At 38.9% G+C, this 22,256-nt stretch overlaps 1 protein-coding gene across 7 annotated transcripts in view; it reads right to left on the bottom strand.

The window, feature by feature from the left end:
- Positions 1-22,256, bottom strand: part of LOC110831562 (motile sperm domain-containing protein 2) — a 367,668-nt gene that overhangs the window by 20,247 nt on the left and 325,165 nt on the right. For 3 of the 7 annotated variants that reach the window (XM_087347506.1, XM_087347508.1, XM_087347504.1), the window contains one exon: positions 3,535-3,635. The exons of 3 other annotated variants lie outside the window; for them this stretch is intronic. The gene's annotated coding sequence lies outside the window, so the exon portion shown is untranslated. Of the gene's footprint in view, positions 1-2,805; positions 2,911-3,534; positions 3,636-22,256 lie in introns of those variants that run through there. One more of the 7 variants, XM_087347500.1, reaches the window with a different exon arrangement.

Consider the following 22,256-nt stretch of genomic DNA (forward strand, 5'->3'; position numbering starts at 1 on the left):
TACTAGATAGGCGCAGTCCATTAACCATCTGAATATTCCGTTTCTGTGCATTTTTTGTGTTAGGTATTGAATAATATTGGCGAAAGCCGATAGCCTCGTCCTACTCCACTCTTTGTTGTGATAGCTTCTGAGATTCTAACCATATTTCTGTCGCAAGTTTTTCCATCAGCTGGGCTGGTATGTACGTACGATTTTATATTACTCGCTGAACAAATTACATCTCGATTCCAATTGCACAAAACATCCTCGAAGTTAACTTACAGAACAAGAAGTTGAAAGGTTTCCATCTAGTCGCTTATATTTATTTGTTGAAATGTGAACTCTGGAATTTGTACATCAAAGTTCTCTCCGGTGTATTTATTTTGTTTTGTTTTTCGACATGTTTGCGTATGGTTTGGACGCCATTTTTAACGAAACTAATTACAGCGTTCACAATCATTTTTGTCTCCCTTTTTCATGTATAATGATTACCAGACATACTGGACGTAATTATTCTGTATTTTCAGCAGTTTAATCATCGACACTTCTATCCATAGCTCGTTCCTCGTCTGTTTCGGTATTCAAGTGTAAAACATAAAGATGTTTTCATGTTTCCTTCAGTATTAAATTCACTCGTAAACTGCCACTTCCTTAAATTTTTAATAACTTATTACTTTGAATTCAGTTATTTGTGTTCCAGTAATTAAACAAATTTGTCAGAATCTTGTCTTCTTAAGGTTCATGGCATTATTCGTTCGTTAGCTCGAAGATATTGTTAGCTGACACAAACGTCCACATATTTACTTCGTAAATATATTTTGAATTCTGTCCGAATTCTTCATTTCAGTAATATCCTCCCACACATGTTACATGTTATGTGTGTAAACGTGGCGTTAGGCTAGTGGTGTTTTTTTAGTTTGCTAGTGGTCACTATAAAAGTCGGTACTGATTGAAACAACATAAAAGGTCATATGTCGCCCGTGCCTGCAAGTGAGTTCCTTATGATTTCAATCGGATACGAAGTAAATGAACATGTACCATAACTGGAGTAAACAGAGTAACCATTTCTGGGCCACCCGGTTCTTTAGTGGTCAGTGTACTAGCTCAGCGTTCAAAAGATTCCAGCTTCGACCCCTTTGCTTGTCTTTAAAAATATAGCAACAGATAAAGGAAAGCAACCAGTCAACTGAAGGTAGGAGTACAGCCAGTTGCCGAAACGTCGTGAATGTTAAACGTACATCAGGCAGTGGACAATGTCCTCCACGGGCTAGTCTGAAACAGTACCAGTGATCACCAGGAACTGCCCCCAGTGGATACGACAGATAAGAGACGGTAAGACACGGGCGAACGGAATACAATCCGACGCATCCTTTTCGGAAGCTGGTGAAGAAGATCCACGCAATAATGGATTTTCGTGGGTCGATGGGATGGGGCGACAGAGAGGAAGTTGTAATGAAACAGCTCCATCCACACGAATGCGGACGGCGAAACAAATAAAAGAAAAGCCTTCAAGCTGAGAGGATTTGTTTGTGTTCCATCCAACAGATTAACGGTAAACACGCTACGCGAAGAGACTCAGATAGAAACTCCTTTGTCACATCAACAAAGGAAGTATTACCTCATAATGCCCTAATCTAAGCAATAGACGATAGTAACGTAAAAGAGTCGCTTTCTTAACTAAATCTAGCTAAATATTCTTCAAGATTTTAATGAGAATACTTTAGTTTGTTTGTTGGGTTTTAAGTTTAAAGATGCTTACGTCCAGCTTCTCTTTGTCCTCCATCTGGAAGATTCGCATAAAACAAAAAAACAAAAAAACAACAAAAAAAAAAATTATAATCTTTCGACCCACGTCTAAACCTAAAATTTCACATATGGGCTATGTACTTCGTTAAAACTGTTCTCTTCGTTAATAATATTATTCCGCGTACTCATTTGAACATATTTATAGCCGTATCATGAGTGTAGGAAATAGTAAGGAGACGCGAATCCCCCCCCCCTCTCAGCTGTTTATTTAGAAGTTTCGGCGGGCAATCGAAAACGCTTCAGCGAACACCGTAACACCCTCGGGCATAGGTCAGTGACAACCTATTCCGTGCTGAGACTAGCGGCACACCTTAGTGTAAACACAGACAAAGGACCTTCGTAGAACAGACGGAGTTTATGGTGATATCCCATGTCTCACGAAAATAAAAAGTTATAGAGGAACCACGGTTCCGGATAATTTGACGTAAATACGTCTATACGGAAAGGAAGTTTATATATTGGCTTTATTCTAAATATTTCCTTTATACATGCTTTACAACTGAGATAAGATTGATTAAGACATTGCTTATTTAACTTGAATTAGTTACGCTTAAGATTGGTCTGTGGTAGCTGAAATATGTTATAAAATTTGTACATTTTAGAGTATCAACATATCGTGTAAACGCCATATCTATACAAGATTTTGATCTAGGATTTGACATCAACATTAAGCCAAACGTTTTCTCCATAAATGTGAGAAAGCCTCGATTTTTCTCCTTCTTTAAATCAATGTTAAAATCTCCTGTCAATATTATCGGCATTGTATTAGGATTTTCTGTGTCTCAAATGACTCGAAATAAGTCTCTTACAATCATCAATAGGTTTGTGGTTACAATTAAAACTTTTTCACCATTGACCATACGCTCTGGAGTTCATTATCTAATACTTCTATTATTTTACGTTTTCTCTACTGTCTCATATATTCTGCGTTATGGAGTCCTTTTGCTTCAAGGTCATCCATCTTGTGCATAGTATGACGCAACAACAGATTTATTAATAATTCTTAAATAAGATAAGTACCTGTGATATTCTAAAAGGATTTTAACAGCACAAAATTATCTGCTCCACGACGCACTTCTTGTACAACCGATTCACAGCTCAGCTCTCTCCGCAATAACGAAAGCGGATTGTTGACGACAGTAATGAAACACGACAATGACGAGTAAACAGATGACGTTTCCTAGGTAACATAACAATGCATACAAGCTGACCATTGTTGTCAGTCCATATTTACAAATTGTTGATATTCCTAGGTAACCATCTTACACATTTTTGACGTAAATACGTCTATATTTTCGGGTCAGTGTCATTCGGCATAAAGTGAAACGAAAAAGTATAACTTCATTGTTATGTTACCTTGGAAACGTCAATTGTTTACTTAGCATTGTTGTTACCTATTAAACATTTAATTACATTACCTTACCTTACAATACATTCATCTACCACAGACTCATCTTAAGCGTAACTAATTCAAGTTGATTAAGCAAAGTCTTAATCAAACTTTACTCAATTGTAAAGCATGTATAAAGGAAATATTTAGAATAAAGCTTCTCCGTAAAGACGTATTTACGTCAAAATTGTTACAGAGATCTATAAAACAATCAGCCGCGAATTATGGCTTTTGGATGACCGAACGCTGCACTCTAGCACACGTTTACATGGATGGCGAAAAATTGTCTGTTCTCTGCGCGAAACAAGTAATTGAATGAATGAATGCATAAATCAGTAAATTAAGGCCTATTTACTTACATATGAAAAGAGAATGACCGTCGAATGTGTTGTCTGCAGTCTTGTGAGTGGTTACCAATATGTACCTCCGAAACGTCGGTAACCATCTACGCATACACCATCTGGCAACCAAGAAGAGCACAATCAACACATTTACCGCCGTGAGAACCTCAAAGAACATCTAAATTTATTATAATCGCGGTAAGAAACGGGGAAGATTGTCGGCGTAATAGTTTTTGAGGCAAACGTAAGTTTTTTAATGCAGGAAGAGAATAGTAAGATGATTATGAACCTGAATTGAGAACGATGAGAGAAGAGGCCGCTGAAATCTTCCTACAGAGAATGAATCAAGATATAAAACGCTCTGGCAAGCTGTCCGGTTTCCCGGTCGAGATTTGAACTCGGGGCGTAAGTAATACGAAACAACTTTCCCCCCCGACGATGAAGGAAATTTCTTGGAAAAGTAACCGATGTACAAGAAAGGTTAACGTAAAACATGAACGTGGAGACATGACGTTTCAGTATTTGAGGTTTTCTCGGCAGAGGGCATGAAGACAGCTGTTTGAAGCGCTGTCCAGTCTCGTAGAAGCTTACCGACGTTTCAGAGGCACGTGCTGCCTCCATCATCAGGGCGTCGCCCAGAAGTGTTTTTATTTTTGTTTCGGGGCAAGTAATTTTGTTTTGAAACAGCTCGTGACTGGATCTAAATCGAAACTCGCACGGCGACAATAATTTTGATAATGCGTTCTCCGCTGAAAGCGGGTTATACCCAGAGCAATAACCCTGGAAATCAGGTTATAGAGAGATGCAGGAGTCTGAAGGAAGATTCTGTGGAGGGGCGATGCGGTGTCTTCCGAAGCGACAGTGAAATTGATGGCTTCGGGCCACTGTCACGTTCGTGTGAGAACAGACGGTCGCCTTTGCACTGTCTTAACAAACGTAATGAAGTCTTCTCGGGTGAGACCTACCTCTCTGGCGTCAGAGAAAGAGACACTTTCCGAAACGTCGGAGATTTATTTTTTGTAGACGTGATTTATTATCGGAGATGATTCTACGTTACTGACTGCGCGATAAACCCTGAGTTTAACATATAAGATGCCAGAAAGGCGTAAGGAGACGTGAAGATATCACTCCACGTATTCAGAGGTGTCACTCAGTCGGTGCTTTCAATGTTGTGCATTTATTTCGGAGCCCGTATTAATTTGGTCTCTTCGCTTGGTTTACTGTTCATTAAAATTTTTGTGCATACAAAGCTATCGCTGTCATAACCTGCTCTTTCCTTCTCTATTCATAACAAAGCTGGCTTCTAATATTACAGTGTTTTGTCTATAAATGCCGATAACACAGCGATGTTTTATAACTCAATCGTATTTACATTGACTAGATATTAGTAGCATATTCTGGAATTTTATACATTGTATTATGACGCCTGGTAACAGCTGACAAGAACAAGTCCATGTTCTGTAGTCTGTATCTGCTTTGTAACGAAACGCTCTCTGCCCTGTATATGATTTAAAGCAACACAAACGCGAGTGTATCGACATTTGTGCTTTTGTATTCATCAGAGTTCGGTGTATTTTGAAGTAAACTTCTAATTGTATTCGTAGTTCAAAACTCTCCTCTTACATTTGTGTTACTGAACTACTTTGTTATATTACGTATTTGCCATAAATTGTGAAAGTAACTTACTTTCATTTTCTGGCTGTCTGATCACTGTTGCTCAATATTTGTGACATCTGCTGAATACGGAGTTTTAAGGCATGGCTTGTATTAAAAAGAAAGTTTCCTCCTCACATTTGCTTGCTACGAGTCTCGCAATTTCTCCGGGCATTTTCATTCTCTGGAATGTCCACTCTTCTCACCACCAGTTTCTCCCCGAGGGGCCTCTTTTCCAAGCAAGCGGAGAAGACATTCCGTTGGTACGAGTAAATAATTTGCAGTTACAGGCACCCCCCCCCCAAAAAAAAACCACTTTAATACTCTCTAAATGAAGACTGAGACGATGTAGACCACAGTTCACACACACACAGGACGAAAGTTCAATGCTTTCGAATTTTTAAGTTGCGTTGTCCCGCACAACAAACGTAATACATTTATTCCGAGATACATTAAAACCGAAGATACTCGTCGAGTGAGTTTTTGAGATTAAACAAACAGAAGAATAAAATACGGAACATGTATCATTACTATTCGTTTCATGGGCTGAACACATAGAAGGCACAAAACACTGATACGTGCCTCTTCATTCCGATTATCCAAATCTTGAGCCTGTGCATTCATTGGCTTATCGCCAAATTATGAAGCGTGTATGCCTACCTTTTTTTCTGTACGTGAATTCGTCCGTAATTTATTTATTAACGCCTCTCCGACTGTAACAGTCTCTTTTCAGCTCTGAACTAACAATTTTGTAGTTTCAGTTCCCGTACAAGATGAAAAGAGTTACGTAGCCCCGGTTGTAAAGTGGAACAGATTTCACGTTTTATTCGCCGTACGAACACAGGAAATTTTTCATTCGTCACTGCGTTCAGGCTGACTCCGGTGCACGCCAGTTTCCTGTCCAGAAGATATAGGGGTCTTTGCTGCCCTGAAAAAGCTGGCTGGCACGTGAAGTTTACAACGACGACCGAGAAAGTTTAATCCAGACCTCGTTGGTTACATTCGTGATCTATTTCCATACGAAATTCTTGTCGGTTTGTTAGTCATCACCACCTTCAAGCAGACGTACAGATTCACATTCTACAAAGAAAATACATTAACTAACGGCTTATTAATTTTGAAGATGTCACCACAGAGACTTTAAGTGAGTTCGATTTTCTCAAGACACTCCAAGAACTTTCTCGGTGACAACCACGAGGTTCTTTGGCAGGAGGACCCGGACTAGATGGTTCATGCGGTTTGTGGCTGGCTTCTGACCGGAGGACGTTCGGGTATGCGCCCAGTCCCGTCCATTTGGGTGTATGACGGCGAGAAGGTAGCACTGGGACGCGATTTCCTTAGAGTACTTCGGTTTTCTCTTGTCACTTTCATTACACCGGTCCTCGGTGTCCACTAATTATCATATGGGGATGAAGACGGGCCATTTCGACGAAGAAAAAGTCTCACATCTAAGCGACAATAACAATAATAGGTAGGAACAGCTCATTCAAGTTAAAGTTACGTTTTTAATTTAGTATTAAATTCTGCATTTGATTTTTGAACCAAATCTGGTGAAAAGTGGTGAGACAGCTAGCACTCAGACTTGACCGCTGAGGTAAGCGATTCATTTATTTGGATGACAGAGCTAGCAGACCGCGTTCGTAACAAGAATCAGCTCGTTTATCTGCTACGAATATAAACAGAGTTGCAGACTCCGTCATCTGCATTCGTCATCACACGATTCCTGTCCCCTTCCCCTGCTTCTGATTCCCCACAAGAAATGCCTCGTCCGCAGAGGTGGTTTGTGGTTAGGCCTGCAGCCATTTGTAATGGATTTAGGGTTTTGCGTCACTCCTTAAGGGGAAATTATGAAACTTACGTTGCCTGTTAAAGCTGCCTCCAGTAAAAGACCCCAGAAAAGCAAAATTGTGCAAGGCTGTAGCCACATGAAATAAAAACTGATACTGTTCATTGGTGCAAATTGGAAAGCAGTTTCTTTTGAGCGTTTCGGAGACGGAGACTCAGTGCGAGATCCTTTGCCATTAAACAGGAACATTTCATGTTTCCGAACACGGAAGAATCTACGTGCAATTTATTTTCGCGATTTTTTTTTTAATATTATCAAGAGTTACTTAATTCCTATTTAGGTTTCACAATTTTACATCTCAATATTTTTAATAAAGTCGTGTAGACGGTGTTGTATGCGATAAATTAGTCACGTCACCCATCGATTCAAGCGAAAATCTTTCGGAGAGACAACTGGGCCCAACACCGGAAAACTTTTCCTGTGTTCACGAGGTGCGTGGTTCAAATCTCGGTCAGTGAGTGAAAGACTTGTACGTTTTCTAATCAAGCTTTCGATTTTAATCGGAAGCGACAGTTCGGTCTGGGAGCTGGCATAATCCACGCCGGTCTGACTTCTGTATCCTGGTCTTATATCAATCTCATATATTGTTAAAAACCTCTAATCTGTAGTGAGTAATAGCCCTTTGCGGTAGCAACCTACACTCCACCAAGCCGTCTGACAAAGTCTCCCTTAAATTACATCGCTACCGCTCTGCCATCGTAATTCATAACAACCCGCTGACTTCTAGGGTTCACGGAAGGAAACGTCTTGTTTTAAGCAAGAATGTCTTATCAGCCACAAGAGAGATCTGTATAAACAGCACATCTTTTATTGCATCTTGTGTCAAGTGACGTGAAACTGTCTTATGGACCGACGTGTGAGAGAGCGCCCCCCCCCCCCCCCCCCGCAAAATATAAGAATGCACAAGGTGACAGACGTTTTCTGAATAGACTGCAAATATTCCAATAGACCGTAATGTTTGTAAACGTCTGAAATGTGTTTTTGAGGTCTGTATTTTGAAAGGTGATATCGCAGGAACTAGAAACGATCATATTTTGAGACAGATAGACTTCGCTGTGTCAAAGGGAAATCAATTATCAAATGTACATCCGCACGCGAAGGGATCGCATCTTAATACATGTAAGACGGGGTTTCGAGTGTTACGTCGAAACGTGCAGGCTATTTGAAATTCTTGTTACACTACCTACTAATTAGCAACTGATGAAGAAACTTTAATAAAAAAAAAAGAATCACAAAAATGCTAACCTTCCACTTACGGATCAGATTTCGGAAATGAGTTAAGTACAGCTTCCTTTCCGTCGTGTTCACTGTCGGTATAATTTCCGCTAACATAACACGTGTAGTTTACTACAAAAATATTGCAATCAACACGCATTCACATATTTATTTCCTTTTGGCTTGGGGGTTTCAGCTTTTGTAATATTGTTTTACAAATCACTCTTTAGCGTACAATCTCTCACACTTTGCTTCAAAGCACATAGAATCTGCTTCGTAATATACCACAATAAAACAGAAAGACGGTACAAGAATTTAAACTTTAACGTAATAATTAGCCCAAATGGGACCTTTGGCCCCCCCCCAACGCAGATACTTACTGCTTTCGGACACATTCCACGCAAGTGACGTCACCATTGGCACTTTGTACTCGTCGCTTAAGTGTATAAAGTATCAAGTGCTGGTACTTTGTTTTGAAAGAAAATTGTAAACCAAAATAAGAAGCAGGTAACGTGTTTTAATCTTGTATAATCCTTTCTGCTTTTATTATTATAAATACATTTTATACTGGTGTCAAATTACAAAATCACTTCTTTGAATTAAGGAATTAAAAAGGGGCCCTTAAAGTTTTTGGTTCACCTAGGGCCAGCCACTGCCCCAAAGTAGCCCTGCTTTTAACTTATTCTTGTTCAATTTACTTCTGTCTGGCAAAGAAAATACAAAATTTAAAGCGGTGATTCTAATTAACAGCACTAAAGAGAAGTTTTACAGACACTTGGTAGCATTACTTGTGTTCATTTGAAACGCTGCCTTAATTATTCACACACAAAGCCATGCTTACATAGCTGCACTAATTGCTGGAGAAGCTAATGATCATTTGTGGTTATACAATACACCCAACGATAAGCCACAAGTACATTCAATCGAAAATGAGTCTAAACTAGCAGACTATTGGAGCAAATAGGGCGTGCGAACTGTAATGTTGCTTGGAACAAGAACACGCTGACTTGGCAGAGACCTACAAATAGCGGCCAGATTGGTTCTGCTATTAAAGAAGAGTCTAAAAACAAAATAGCACTAAAGCAAGATGTCCGGAGTCGGTCCAAATTCTGTTTACTTACTAGGGGAACACCTTACACGGTGGTCTAGCGGTCAGAACGCTGGCCTTGTAATCCTGGGGTCTCGGGTTCGATTCCCGGCGGTGCCCGAATTCATAACTTGTGTTGGGCAAGGCCGTGGTCTCGGCAACACGGAGTTTTCCTCCGGGGGCTTCCCCGGTTTCTCCGTGGCATCCATTCACACACAGAAGAAGGCAATGGCAAACCACTTCTGGATCATCTGCCAAGAACGTATATGAACAGGTCCCAGTCCGAGAAAAGGATGGAAGGATCCTGTTCATATGGACCTGTCGTCACACAGAACACTACAAATAAATAAATAAAAACTAGGGGAACGGCCCGTTGCAAACAACGGGACATAAAATATCCGTCCGTATTGGTACAAGTTATACTTCAAACAAGATAAAGTCTCCATTTCTTACTCGAAATAGGATTACTGCAAATCAGAATGAAATCATATAGTCAAGGGTTCGCAATTTGAGGCACGCGTATTTGCCTTGTGCGGTACAAACCTTTTCTTTTTAATATGGCGTCACCCTTCATGTTGAAAACTTGATTCTCAAGTAATGCTTACGTAATATTAAACCAACACTTAAAAGCATTGCCTCGCTAACAGCGAGAGGCAAAGAGGGGAAAGTTTGTACTTAATTACGCCCACTATTTGATAAAGAAATGTCGAAGAAATAACAATTCTGACATCAGTGAAAAAAATCTTAAATGTTTTGATAAAGAAATTAATATTTACTCCAACCTACTTATGTAAAGGAGTAAAGGCAGATTTTTATTACAATTCGTTACTCTGTGCGAGACGAAAGTTCTTGGAACATGCATTAACAACGCCGCTTTTGTGATGCAGAAGAAGGAGGCTGCACGTGGTATCAAGATATGAAATTCTACAACGCAAGTGCATCCAGACCGAAACGGTGACTGACGTAGACTACTGAATATTTCCATTATGGCCTGCAGGGTTTGGAGTACACAATAGTTTTTTGCGTTGTATTCTGGAAATTAATAATTATTCTGGAAAAACACTGCACAGGCTTTGTACATAGATAAATAAAACATATATTGATACAAAGCACGTATCTCTAGATAGTATAGCTTCCAGCACGCATACGAGTTTTTGTACTGAATTTATTCAACCTCATTTTATTAATAAATTAGTATTTTATGTTATTATTATAATTTTTATTAAGTATCTGATCGCATGCCATGTTAACGCACTTATAAAAGTATTATTATATATAATTTTGTTTTCTGATTTGAAAAAAAAATTCTCTTTTTAGAAGCAACCCATTTTCAGATTCAATTTTCTACAGGAAAGTAAATTGTACTTTAGTAGAATTAATTAAATTATTATTATTATCGAATTCCTAATCGATATGTTCAGTTTCAGCCCTTTAATTAAAACCTGTCCTTCTCCTGCTGTGTTGTCTTCAAGGGCTTCGATACTTTTTAAACGAAAATCGTTCCCCTCAATCACATTTTATAATAACCGTGTTGCTATCCATATATTAGACATTAATTACATTCAATATAAATTTATATACATTTTTCTCATTTCCCACTCCATTCACACAGCGTTGTCTTACTTTGAGTTGTCATCCAAATTATGTAAATTTCCTGATTCAGTAACCTGTTTGTTTATAATTGTTCTTCAAGTTCAATCTATTGACTTAATTTAACTACTATCACAAAAATATCGATATATTCGGCAGAAGATTGCCTTTGTGTATTAATTGTATTAACTATCACTACACTCAAGTAATTTCTTGGTAATCTGTGTGTTATCAGTAATTAGCTTTACGGCTGTTCGTGTAGCACGCCAATAATATTAACTGAAATAAATTGAAATATTGTGTACCACATGATAATGTGGGACGTTCTTTCTGATATTATTTAACATTATTATAATTGAGTGCAAACATATTATTTTAAAATATAAGCCTCTCTGACTTGTCATACATTCTATTTTTAAGCTCTTCTGAACAAATGTAATAAACTGAAGTCTTTACGGTACATCTGTGCATTCTTCAGCGTATTTCAGCTGTGAAAATGGTTATAGGATTTCGATATGGCTTGGTACTGCGTAGTCTATACAAATTTTAATTTTCGCCGTTGATATCGGCTATCAATATAAATCCTACTTTCCACGAAGCTTAAATAGAACTTTGCAAAACATCTGAAAACGTTTTAGCAATAAAAGCATGTGTACACGATACGGAACAGAGAACTTATTCTAATGAACAACTCGTTCAACAAACTTTTCTTTATGCGTCGTATTTAACTCGAAGCAATAGAAACGTAACCAGTCTCTTTGATGTGTAATATCTGCGCTGTATATTTCTCTTTGTGGACAACATATTTCATGAATACGAAATTATGTTTCCACATTGAAAACTAGTTTTATATTTACAGTGAAGGAAAAGAAGGGATAACATATCGGACGCATTTTGGAAATTCCCCACGCGTGTACTACGGGTTCATTTTTGAGTGCGTGTTTACAGAAATTTAACCCCAAGAACATCTCTCGGTTCCATGTAGATAGTTGTATGACATATCCGTCATACCTATGATGTAGGTCCCCGATTTTCCATATGACTGTCAATGCAAACAGCTGTGTATTTAGAACTGGGATGGAAATCTATGGCATCAAACCTCACAACACTACTTAGGGTTCCGTATGAAAAATATAATTCTTCCTTCCGTATAGGAATACGTAAACATATGTCTGATGCATTTCCTATTCAGAATGATCTGAAGCTAAGCGATATTTTATTACTACTACGTTTTAATTACTAATATTAGCTTATAAAGAATGAGTTTGCTGAAGACGTCACCGGACGCAAAATGCGAGAACAGGGAAACAAGTGAGCGAACTCCCTGACTTAAATAATGATGATGATTCCCATTCAACTGAGCAAGATCATCAAACCGCTGTTTACTTATCAATTTGGCACGTTTTAAGTTTCTGTTATCAGCAGCGCCAACAGTGCCGTCGTGCGAAATTGCGAAATGAGGCGACACTGAAACCAGAATCTGAAGTTTCGTGTTATAGCACTTCTTATTGTTAGGTTAGGTTAGGTTAGGTTAGGTTACGTTAGGTAAGGTTAGGTTAGGTTAGGTTAGGTTAGGTTAAGTTAGGTTAGGATAGATTAGGTTAGGTTAGGTTACGTTAGGTAAGGTTAGGTTAGGTTAGGTTAGGTTAGGTTAGGTTACGTTAGGTAAGGTTAGGTTAGGTTAGGTTAGGTTAGGTTAAGTTAGGTTAGGATAGATTAGGTTAGGTTAGGTTACGTTAGGTAAGGTTAGGTTAGGTTAGGTTAGGTTAGGTTAGGTTAGGTTACGTTAGGTAAGGTTAGGTTAGGTTAGGTTAGGTTAGGTTAAGTTAGGTTAGGATAGATTAGGTTAGGTTAGGTTACGTTAGGTAAGGTTAGGTTATGTTATGTTATGTTATGTTAGGATAGATTAGGTTAGGTTAGGTTACGTTAGGTAAGGTTAGGTTATGTTATGTTATGTTATGTTATGTTAGGATAGATTAGGTTAGGTTAGGTTACGTTAGGTAAGGTTAGGTTAGGTTAGGTTAGGTGAGGTTAAGTTAGGTTAGGTTAGGTTAGGTTATGTTATGTTAGAATAGATTAGGTTAGGTTAGGTTACGTTAGGTAAGGTTAGGTTAGGTTATGTTATGTTATGTTAGGATAGATTAGGTTAGGTTAGGTTACGTTAGGTAAGGTTAGGTTAGGTTATGTTATGTTATGTTAGGATAGATTAGGTTAGGTTAGGTTCGGTTGGAACTATTTAGTGTAAGTTTTGTTCAGGGAAAAGGACAATATCACAGCTTTAAAAGAATTCCACCAGCTTAATCGTTCATGATTCTGTTTCGAGTTCATCGGAGCATGGATCGACATCGAAAGACAAAGAGGGGAAAGGGTAATCTCCAATGGTTTTACATGCGGTAGAAAAGCGAAGTGTTAGAGAACATTGCACGGAAAAATAGCGACCATATGAAAGGGGAGTTTTCAGAATCAAACAAATGAGCGACTACAGGCGTTCGGCCTGTATTGCAAGTCGACCGGCGAGAGAAGCGTGAGATGTTACAATTAAGTTTACGGAATGCCCCCGTAAAGACTGCAATTAATTACTTAAAACAAACAACAGAAAAATAAATTTCAGAATTACATCAGCAGAGTACTGAGTTCTATTATTATTATTTGTAGCGTAAATATGCAGTTCTTGTCAAATGTGGAAAGCGAAACAAAGCAAATGAAGTTGGAATGTGGTGTAGTCACCATTGCATCGTCTGATATCAGTCACAGCACAGAAAGGACTGTTTAAATGTTAATGACCCTTTGAGAAAAAGGAATTGTATTTGACACTCCAGCTGTTCTGGGGCTTCGGGGCCTGATTATCGGTGCATTTACGTTCCCTACATTATTTTGAATCGTTAACACCACAATCAGCATGTTTTGTGTTTTTATCAATATTTATAACGACAGTTATGTTAATATTTAAGTGCACGTGTGATAACTTAAAAGCAGAGAAGTCGGTAAGCGAGCTGTTACAACGTACGTAAAACAAAACTGTATACAATTCTGCCAAGTCTGGAACATTAATAAATGTTGCACAGAAATCGTTTGAAGAATTAACATTCTTTAAAAATCACAATAAATCAAATATATTTTTGCCAACATGGCAGCCAAGGTGGTCGATTTGTCGTACTGAAACCACTTTCTGAACTAATAATCGGAGGACAGATCTCTTGATTCCTTAAGATATTTTTTAATATTGTCGCCTAACATGTCTTCTATAATATTTCCAGTAACTGAGAATGAAAAATGGTCCATAGAAAATGTGCTTTATATAGCACAGTAGACTTGGTGTTTGATCTTTGCCAGGGGACGATTATTTTGGCTTTGAGTAATTCGAGAGAAGCTATCTGTGAATGAACGAGCAACACAAACATTTCATGCATGGAAATGATATCTCACGAATACAACCAACGCAGAAGTAAAGGAACATTATCAGACCAAAGATTAAAAGCTTTTCACCTTTGAAACACGTGGATGATAACGTAAACATAAAGGCAGCTTAGAAAAATGTTACAGATATAAGAATTATATTTATAGAGGGAGTCGAGGTCATTTGGATTAAAAGCATCAGAAAACACTGTTTGAAGCAAAATGCTCAAAATTGTTGCTAAGATGTAAGCAGGCCAATCTGAAGTGGATACAAAATCCAAGACACAGACGAAATTACTGGGGATGATCGGCGCCAATTTCGAAATAATCCATCAACCACACGGATCAGGTGTTCTGCATCCGTCAGACACTGGACAAAAGTGCGTGTACGATGGGACTATGTATAAGCCGTCTGTAGAAAGATTCAATTTGAAGAGAAGAATTCGGGAAACGAAATGAACTAGTCGGGCTAATTAAAATGTGTTTGAATGGAACTTACTACGAATCCTGCGAACTTCAAGTACGCGTTGTTCCCGACAGGGCACTGACGTAGCTCGTAGTAGCGACATTGCCCACTAGATGGTAGCACTTTATGGCTTCTGTTTGAAGTTTTATATTTCGACATGTATCTGAATTAGTTTGTACACATAAACAAGCTGACTGATGTCTGATATTATATACATATGTATATAATATTAGTTCGTGAACGTCCGAAATGGAAACTGGCCTACTAATTATATTTAATACTACGCTGAACGTGGCAAATATATGTAGGCCTATGCTACTGAATTATGAAATTTTACTTAAAGTACTAATCTAAGCAATCTAGTATAAGTACTATAATGATTTTCGTTTATGATAATTAAATAATTCAGGTTGGATTTGAAACTCAATCGACTAGATAATTTTGAATTTTAGGTTGAAAGACGTTACGTTGTGGCGATAAATGATAATTAAAGGTAATTGCAATTTATATGAACTGGTACAGAACCAATAATTGTTTCATATCCAAGTCACACTCATAAGAATCGCTACATTTATCAAAACTAATTTTTTAAAAAATGTACAAACACTTCTGCCTTCTCACGTTTCTCATATAAATCTGTGGTAGCGGAATTCTAAGTTCTTTCTGAGTTTCGTTGCTGGTAATACCCTGTTTCGCCAATGACCGTTGTCTTCAACAAGTTTAATTCGCCATCTAACATACTGCATTCTTGATATTTCGCTTAATGTTATCCTCCCATGTCCGTCTCTGTTCCCAAAGTTAACATTTCGCAAGAACTCCCTGCGCCAAATTTGATTCTGGGTCTCTTTTCTTCCATAAAAGACGTCGTTGGACATGAAGACGAATAGCGGCCAATAGCATTGTTCTGTACATCATGACAGTCATCTGTTTGCAAAGCAGACGAAATGATAACAGATTTGGAACAGATTAATACGATCTTAACAGATTTTAAGATCTGTTCTCCTCCCAGTTTAATAATGAACCTAATTTCACTCAGTGCACTAATGAGTCGCATATGCGCAAGGCAGTCAGCATATTTTCGGCAAAACCAAAAGGCGGAAACCAAGAAATTATGCGTGATTGAGATTGTCAATGAAGGAAAATTAGGTACACTCTTTGCTGCCAACGTCACCTCAAATAAATGTATGAATTTATGACTTCTGTAGATTCATGCAGAGTTCAATTTCATGGGCCAATGTAGCAGCCAGAGGCGTGTGTTCGGGTGTCACGAAGAAACTTCTTAATCCCTTCCGGGGGGGGGGGGGGGGGGGTCAAATGGCATTAGGCGAAGTAATACGCAGGTTCTAGACAGCAGATCCTTGCGGGACGCTTGTCATCATAATCGCTACTAACAAAGCGAACCTTCAGGCAAGGTTTGTATATATTCATAGATGGAGGACAGTCTCAGAAACTCTTACTTCTGAAGTGTAGTTAAAGACTAATTGTCCGTGGAGTTGTATTAGGTTAGATTTCTCCAGGCTTCATGGTCTGTTGGATTCAATGACTACGAGAATCCATGCTTCTGGACACCAACGGAGGGCAAACTTATTGCAGTGTCGAACTGTACACAACAGATTTTAGGGCGTGATGCATTTGTGTCGAGCAAAGCGGTCTTAGGGTCCTGCGCCCCTGGGACACTGGAATCGAGTGATGGAACTAACTCGGGTATGTATGTAAATGTATTCTGTACTGTGATGTAACGTTTGAGTAGGTTTATGCCTTAAGGTCGATCGTTTTCCCATCTAAACGATGTTACAAGTTTCATACTTCGAGAATAAATTCTGAATATTAAGAGAACAGAAGAAATTCGGCTCAAAGAGAGACAGTGGTTAACCAGCAGCGCTAACGAATATTATTAGCATCGTGTTCAGGGATATACCGACTCTTTTTAAAAAAATACAAACTGTGCCGATTGTGTTTTACAACAGATGAATAAACAATGCCTTGCTTCATAATAAACGGATTTACTGGCATGCTTTCCATGTTCCTATTACGTTGAAATCAAAAGCCCTTCAGCACAATGTATTGTTTATATCTGAACACATCTCAACTACAAGTCAACTCCAGGTGGAACGCATAAAATGCGATTACTGAACAATTATTACTGCTCAAATCAACCACAATGGCTTGGCTCCATTCCGAACGGGTCTGACGTCAGCAACATGACAGTATACAGTACAGGTTCGAATATATTGTGGACAAAATTAAAATATTATCGTAATACCTACTACAGCAATTGAAGTAAATACTAAATGAAAATGCTTGAACACGTAAATTACAGATGGTTTTGCTGGTGGAAGATAGCGCGGATGCATGTGGAACGCCAGGCACTTTCTAATTATACCTGACTTTCTTTCTCTCACTTTTCTAATGAAACCGAAACAATCGTTATTCAGCAGAACATCATAACATGCCGTCAATAAACCAAGCATAGACTAAGTTCCATATCGCTCGCAGAATTCGAAAACCAAATGTCTAACACAAGTAGATTTGCAACCCCTTTAGAGCTATCCTGGTCGTGTATCGCGCATTGTGCCAGCCTAGCATTCGATTCCGAAGTTATCACTAACAGACTAATTAAAAAGTGTAACAAACAAAGAAATGCAGAGATAACTCCTTGAAGGTCGCGCACACCTCGGGCAATGGACAATACCCAAAATAATATTCCTATAATGAATAAACTAACTCGTACTGTCACAAAAGTTTAGAGAATCGTGGAAACACTTTCCTACGGCGTAGAACTGACAGGTGCTGAAGTGTCTGAGGAAAATGGGGTTCTTGTGATTGGTGAACCATCCCAGGGAAAAGGCACCTTTTTTTAATAACTATGTATTCTAAAACAGTAACCGAAGTTATTGTTATTCGAAAAAGTAATTAATAGATGAAGTAATTATTACTGAAACATCTGGAGTGACAACAGTCCCATATTATTGTGTCGAATACACTTTTCACTGCAAAGAGACGAGAACAAACAAATACATTTTTTTGTGCAGATGAGAGACCTGAGTTACAAATGAGATATTCTGAAAAAAGTCTGGAGTTATAATCATTGGTTTGATGCGGATGGTACAAAGAGAGAGGGAGGCTTTTAAAAATTTCGTAGAGAAATAAACACACTGAGATAGAAGGAGACGTGGGAGAACTGAAGACAATAACAAAGCTTTATGACGATCGAAGGTAGCGGAGTTTCTTTAATAAACTGATTAGGCATTAAGCAGTTAACAAAATATGGGAAGCTCCTAGTAACATGGCGAGAAGAGAGAAATGTTAGACCTGAGGGTAAAAACACTTTGGAAAATTCTTATCCACGCATATGAAAATCAGAAGAATTGGACAGATTTTATTGGGGATGAAATATAAATAAGTTACCAAACCCAGAGGTTTTGCCTACATGTGGATGGAGATCAAACTTCAAGGAATATTAAATCCACAGATCATGCAGTCCTGCAGTACAGTACTTGAATAAATCAACAACTTTTACGACAATTATTATTATTATTATTTACTTGCCAAAGGAGTTTTGGCATTATGAAACCATCATCATAACACTACATATCTGGTTCAATATATAGGATACAAGAGTATACTAAATCATAAAATAAAAATTACGTCGTGGTTAAATGACTGAATCGTACAAAGGTTAAAATAAAGAAGACAATTTTAAGTTGAAACTGAATTTAGATATTTGACTTAAAATACACGCCCCTACAAGCACCTGGAACTTGTTTAGAGTCACCTTAAATTATAGAAAATTTCTGTTGCAATTTTCCATTACCTATCTGTACGTCTACTTCATGCAGATGTTATGTGTAATGAACGTACGAACACTGGTGATGTAACCAAAACGCATTTGACAAAGAAGAAATTAATAATCAATAATTGTGGTAAAAATAATTGGTTTCTTCAAGTATCGTTTCAGCGGAATGTTCCTCAAAATTAAGAACATAGAATAATCGCCCCTCCCTCCAACCGATTGGAAAATCGACATTTTTCACACAGTTTAAAAAGCGAAGGGGGAACGAGGGGAATTTTGCTTCTAGAGGTTTTAGGTAAAATATTTTCTGAAACTCGACTGGTAGAATGGTTAATAACTTAAAGGTAAAAGAATTGCAAGTATATTCTAATTAAAACCACGACAGACATACTCACACGTAAGAACCAAAATAGGCCTATATATTGGTGTTACTTGGAATCTGGCAAGTGGCGTAGATTGAATTTTGTGGGAAGGAAACAAAATTCGATAAAAGGTAGACGCGACAGTGCAATGAATTGTGGGTATGAAGAAAAGTCTTAAAGGTGTTAATTTCTACGCTAATTGTAGGGATGATAGAGTGATAGACTTTTTTCAACGAAACAAAGAAACGTAAGACAAGGATTTAGTGTGGGCCCTAACTGGTTACCACCAAAAACGGAGAAGACTATTACTTGAATATAAGTTTTTTTATTAAAATTAATGGATTATAAAAAGGAACATATCAAGTTATAAAATATTTTAGATTTTTTAATATAAAATGCGTTTTAAATAAAGAGGAATTTAAGAAAGGAGAGTAGGTAAAATATAACGAGAGCTGGACCAATCGGAAACGAGTGTTCGGTAGTTTTTTATTTATTTGTGTTTTGTTTAACGATGCTGCCACCAGCTCAGACCAGATGGCGTTGGTAGTAGCTGCTGAAAAGTGCCAGAGAAACATCTGAAATATAAAAATGAAAATTTTATAAAATGTAAATGAGTGGGTATGTGAGTTCAGGGTGATGCTAAGATGTGCCAATATGGGGTCTACAGAACGCGCAAAAATAAACTGACAAAATTCAGGGAATATTTTGTAAGACGGACAGCTAGATTTTCAGCGACTACAGTAAACGCACTGGAAATGGGGGTAAGTTTCCGTGGGACTTCCCATTAGCACGTAATCGACGTAAATATTCTCATACAAGGCTCCTTAAATCCATCTAAGGTAGCGGTGCAGGGCGTCGCTTGAAGAAATTGTCTGTATCAGAATCAAACTTTCATTACCACGTTCATATCTGCCCGTCACTGTACTCAGTTCTGAGCCTCCGATCAATCAACTTTAAGGGACCCATCATTCTCCCACTACGCCTAACTTACAGCCATGTGGGCGGCCATTATGGGGTCATCTGGACAACTGAGGGGTGTGGGGAAGAACGCCGAGAAGAGATCTTGCTACGTGATGACAATTTTCGCTCGCTCTGAGACGCCATCTTCACTTCTAAAATTCGTACTACATATCTGTCCAACCTCCCCCCCTTACTTAATCGATTTATCAGTACAAGTAGAACAGTAAAACTATGAACGTCTTCATTTCGTGATTTGTCCCATTCTCCTGGAAAGTTTTCTGTCTCAGGTCAAAATATTTTTCTCAATCTGTGTCAGTGGTCCTGTTAAAGAATGCTGCAGGAAATTAGACCGCTACTCTTCTCGGGCCTCGAACTGGTGCCCTTGTTTCAAGTACCTATTTTGAAAGTGCTAACACTCATCAGAGAATTTCGGACGAATGTATGCTTACCTTTCAAGCTCCTATATCACACTTATTGTAATAAGTTTAGCATTTATTTTGACAATATTTTGCACTTGGTCTAGCCCACGTCGACCTGACGCATTAAAGCAACGCCGTCCCTTCTCATAATTCATTTTCCGGTCACATTTTTAAAAATGTCTATAATAAATTTAAGTAATATATAAGAAGTAGCTAAAAATTATTCCTTCTCCAGCTTCAATCTTCTCACCACCTCCTCCTTATTTCAGCACCGAATTACCCGAACAACGTAGAGTGCAAAGATTCCAGGGCGCTCGCCAGGACTCGTCTTTTCGCGTTCCTCAACAGCCGGCTGCAGGAGCCATCGACTTTTTTCAACATCCAGGAAATTACCCGGCTGGGGATTCCCCACTCAGCCACCTGCACCGCAGAAACGGACGTAGGTGGTCACATAGTAGACCACCTGTTATTGTCGACCGTATTCTACCAGAATTGGTATGTGTCACGAAATTTAGATAGAATTTTGTGAAAATCTGTTCTGACGTACTCGAGGTCTAGAAGGCAAGACACTACTTCAGAGTCCTAACTATGGATGGCAGGATAACATTCAAATTAAACTTAAATAAACAGAATATGAAAACGCGGCAATGCGCCTTCGGGTTTCAAAACTAGTGCAGAACTTGATCAGCCGAGCGACTATCAATTTCTGAGGGGGTGTACTCCACGGAGTTCGGTGGAGCGGCTGAAACGTCGGGACCGAAGACAGACGGAAGGAAATTATTAGCGAGAGAGGGTCGTTTCTTCGATAAACGAACGGCTTGTGTTCTCTCACCTTGTATTGATCGGCCTTGCCGACTGCAGAAGACAAGTGGGAGTACGAGGCTTTCGACTGTCGTGCCACGCGGGTCTGCATTATCCTTTTCCACGCAAAGTGCCTCCACTTCTTCTCCTTCAGGATGCGATTTTCACGTAAATCCGTTTTGCGCTCCCAGGAGTTCCCGCCTCCCTTTGTGCCGAACTCTCTTCTTCGTGAACACGTGACGAGGGTAAGACCCACGGGGAGTATGTGGAGAGGATCAGCGTAGCAAAGATACGAACCAGTGCGACAAACAGAGTGCTCGTTACGGGGCCGGCGTTCCACAACCCGCGTGCCGTGAGTTCCTACAACGAACTACATATTACCACTTTATAATTGCATAGTTTCTTTGGGAGGCGAAATTCTGTGGTGTGCCATCGAAAATTAAGGTGTGTGACGAAATGTTTCGCGACACTGCGGCTGGCTACTGCGTGGCACAGAAAACAGTGTGTGTCAACTCTACAGGGTCGAGGTTTAATCGGATGTGTCGTCAAATTAACTTTAATCTCCTGTCCTTCAGAAGAAACACGCACTCAGCGATTACGGGCTTATCCGTTCAGGCCACGCTTTCATGAGCTACTTAGTGTTAACGAAACAACATCCAGAGAGGCTGTTTCAGAATCTCTTAATGCTAAACATTATGTCAGGAATTTACATTAAGTGGCGCTAATATCGCTTCTACAAAAGCAGTTCGCATTGGAGCCATGTTGCCATTATTGATAGTAGGAAATTACAAAGTGCGATACGGTGACCTCTAGTGGGCGTGTTGTGCATTAACACCTCTCAGTTTCTCTGAACAACAGAAGCGAGAAAAGCAAAGGATCATGGTACCTTAAACTTACCCTTGGTCATAAAAGCGTGATCCATTTAAATTATTTTCGATTATTTTGTTAGAAACAAGAATCGAGAGACGAATATGGGTCTGAATTTTGTGTGGTGTTTCGTCTTCTCTCAGCGTATCCACCATAATCAGGGTTACAGCTTCTTCTGGATCGAAGGACGTAAGATTTTCCACCGCAGTACTTTGCATCAGCTAAGTGGTCATTCTCCAGCAGCGTCTGCCTTTCGACAATAAAGCCTTCATTTCAGCATAGTTG

Source organism: Zootermopsis nevadensis, unplaced genomic scaffold, assembly GCF_977971745.1.
Source record: "Zootermopsis nevadensis isolate Lab colony 2312 unplaced genomic scaffold, Znev_1.0 Znev_ptg000011l, whole genome shotgun sequence".
Taxonomy (NCBI): domain Eukaryota; kingdom Metazoa; phylum Arthropoda; class Insecta; order Blattodea; family Termopsidae; genus Zootermopsis; species Zootermopsis nevadensis.